This window comes from Triticum dicoccoides, chromosome 1A (genome assembly GCF_002162155.2).
Source record: "Triticum dicoccoides isolate Atlit2015 ecotype Zavitan chromosome 1A, WEW_v2.0, whole genome shotgun sequence".
NCBI classification, from domain to species: Eukaryota; Viridiplantae; Streptophyta; class Magnoliopsida; order Poales; family Poaceae; genus Triticum; species Triticum dicoccoides.
In genome coordinates, this window is record NC_041380.1 from 527,988,212 (window position 1) to 527,991,721 (window position 3,510).

The 3,510-nt window shown below is 48.5% G+C and overlaps 1 long non-coding RNA gene across 1 annotated transcript; it reads right to left on the reverse strand.

Moving 5' to 3' along the window:
* Positions 1 to 6: 6 nt before the first annotated feature.
* Positions 7 to 1,907, reverse strand: LOC119318273. The gene is made up of 5 exons (XR_005154051.1): positions 1,754 to 1,907; positions 1,491 to 1,652; positions 931 to 1,059; positions 327 to 719; positions 7 to 119 (listed from the first exon to the last, which is right to left on the reverse strand). It is a non-coding gene; the product is annotated as an uncharacterized LOC119318273 (long non-coding RNA).
* Positions 1,908 to 3,510: the final 1,603 nt, after the last annotated feature.

A 3,510-nucleotide genomic window follows, 5' to 3' on the forward strand; every position in this document is an offset into this window, starting at 1 on the left:
ACACCAATAAAAGCATATGCATGAAAATGCTCATGGATTAAATTATCTAGGTTCTGTTGTTGACATAATAGCTCTGCTCTCTTTACTATCGAAGTTTCTTCATGATACACGAGATGAACCTGCATGTAAAGAAACCGAGTTCAAGATCTCTCTTTATTTGGTCTGACATCCTGGTAAAAGGCGAACGCCATAAACCAAAAACCATTAACAGGAAGGTAAATGGAAGCAACAACAATAAAAAATCCTGACATTATCTACAGCCCCAACAATTTATCCTCATGTTCAATCCATAATAGTAAGGGGGAGAGACGAGAGGTGAGTTGTACCTGAGGCGTGCAGGTGACCAAGGGCACGTACTAACTGATTGACGAAAGAACCCAAGGCTCAACACAACGCCAAGGGCACGTACTAACTGATCGACAGAAGAACCCAAGGCTCAACACAACGCCTCTGCTGCTCCTGCATCATGCGGCCATCTAAAAAAGAATCTTCACGGACCCGGCTCAACCAAGTCCTCCTCCACATCCTCATTGGCGCCACCTTCCACTCACTGACCCCAACACCATCATCCTCCATCGACCCGTCTCCATATGGCGACGGTGAGTCCGGCGGCTCCAAGAGCTCAGACACTGGCGCGAGCGGTCCATCAGCACCGGATTTCCTCCACCCGACGTCCAGCAAGTGCCACTCTGATGCAAAGTAGCACCACCAGGCACGAGCTGTAGCAAATGGATAATCAAAAATATCGAAGCCATATATCATATGAGGAAACTAAATTGTCCAAGAAAACACACCTAGCCAATAGTTTCTTAGTTTATTTTATCTAATTCCAAGGAAGTTAGTCTGAAATCAGTTGTCGCGGTCAATGTTCATAAGCAAAAAAAAACTTCTAGAATTGGCATATTCTGTTGAATAGTGGAACTGGAATACCTTATTGTGTACCTCCAAAGTGGCAGTTTTCTCTTGATCATTTTGCATTGCTATTTTCTCAGACTCCTTCAACTTAGCACGGACTGATTTCTTCTCTTCCAAGGCAGGTATGCAAGCTTATACAAATCTCTAATAATGATATATCTTTATGAGACCAAGTTGTATTCAGTAAATCACAGGTTAACCAGGCTGTACATCTGGCAGGCTTGATATTGAGCTAAATAATAGGATTTCAGCCCCTCTACGAGCCGGCTTGCAGGAATACATCGTTCTAATTAACTTAGTTGTATATAAAGTTGAGAATTTACAATGAACAGAAGGCCTTTACGACGATGTAGAATCATTATAAGAATTCTACAATGGTATAAGACAGTTCAGAAGCTGAAACAGAGGTTCAAGTAGTCCTATATTCTGACGAATGTAATGTCACGCACAGAACCGAAATTGCTAGCCATATTCCGTGTCATGTTTCAACCAAATCGATCGTAATCATAGTACCATAAATAGAGTTTTGGGCTTACAGAAGAAATCATGCTGACACATGGTAGGAATCTGCTCACCTTCCTGTGGATCTCCTCTTTCTTATCATTGATGGATAGTGGCTTTTGCTCGCAGGGTTGCTGCTTGTTATAAACCTGAGCATTGACGTCCGCTTCCAGCTGCTGGGCCATGGGCTCCTCCATCTGCTCCGCAAGCTTATGATCCACGATCTCCTTCTGAAGCTGCGTGAAAGAGACAGAAATGCAACTCTAAGAATTCCATGTCTCCCTATGGGCATTTCCACGAACAGAAAAGTTGCGGAAACTGTAAATAGCTGGGAGACCTGGGCCATCCTGGCCTTGAGCTTCAGGGCGCGGTCGGGATCTCTCTCACGATGGGATGCCTGAGGTTGACCTTGTCCCCCCTGTAGAAGAGGAAGTTGATGAGGGGAAGAGAAGACGTGGGAGAAGGCGGACGCGGCGGCGCAGGGACGCGTGAACGAGCAGGGATGGGGGCCATGGGGCGGCGGCCGCAGTAACCCTAGCGACGAAGGAGGACCTGAGCGACCCTCCCAACCCCTGCCCTGCCCGGGCGACGGAGGGAGGATCCGCGGGCGCAGCACCCGGGAGCGAGGTCCTTCCCGGCTGGCAGCTGGTACAGCTCGAGGTCGCGTGGGAGACATGAAAGAGGTCGCGTGCATGGAGGAGAAACAGAGAAGGGATGGCTTCGTAGGGAAGGAAAGAAAAAGGTTTTACCAGCGCAGGTGTTATCTCGGGACGTCAGATGCCCTTTCTCTCGCTTCTTTTTTACTTGGTGGAGGTGTTATCGTAGGGAAGGTTTTACCCGGATACAGTAAAAGAGCACGTAGACGTCCGCAGTTGTGGCGACTCTTATTGTGTTTAATATGGGCTAGACAAATAGAGCCCTGAAGAAAAATGGGCCGCTCAGCTAGGGCCTCTGGATGTCATAAATGCAGTATACCAAACCACTATTCTATGGACATGGCTAGCCAACGCCCATGCACTTGACAAGCAAATTTTGTTCCGGCATCCGCCAAGCCTGTAGCGAGCGGCGCTCTCTCGACCGTCGCATCGCTTCAATGCTGGTAGTGAGAGGTTGTGTCCGTTCTGCACCGGCATCAATGCGGAGCGGCCACTCTACAACAGCATGAATGCGGGCAGCTACCGTCGGGCGGGAGCGCACGCGGGCGCGAGTGTGGGGTTTTTGGTGGGCTAGGGTAGTCCGGAGCAAGCATGACAGCTATATAATATTACAAAGTGTATATATGTAAAGTGTGGGGTTTTTTGTTGCATGTCAAAGACCATAATACAATATTACAAAGTGTATATATGCAACAACCTAATTCATTGCGACAAAAAATGTTCAACAAATAATGGTTGCAACATATGCAAACATAAAAAGTGGCCTCTGAAATCATCCGATGTGACACGCATAACCGTATGATCTCTTTACCTCTGTGCCCGCTCCGATGCAGCCGTACCATGCAAACGCTTCTCGCAGTGTCACTTGCTTCTGACTCCATGGCAGTCATATCATCACCACGCTCACAACATCGTGTATATTTTGTTGGGTTTCGTAGTAATTTCAAAATTTTCCTACGCTCACGCAAGATCATGTGATGCATAGCAACGAGATGGGAGAGTGTTGTCTACGTACCCACGCAGACCGACTGCGGAAGCGTTGACGCAACGTAGAGGAAGTAGTCGTATGTCTTCACGATCCAACCGATCAAGCACCGAAACTACGGCACCTCCGAGTTCGAGCACACGTTCAGCTCGATGACGATCCCCGGACTCCGATCCAGCAAAGTGTCGGGAAAGAGTTCCGTCAGCACGACGGCGTGGTGACGATCTTGATGCACTACAGCAGCAGGGCTTCGCCTAAACTCCGCTACAGTATTATCGAGGACTATGGTGGCTGGGGGCACCGCACACGGCTAAGGAATAGATCACGTGGATCAACTTGTGTGTTCTAGGGTGCCTCTACCTCAGTATATAAAGGACCAAAGGGGGGAGGCTGGCCGGCCACAAGGGGTGCGCCAGGAGAGTCCTACTCCCTCTGGGAGTAGGATTCCCCCCC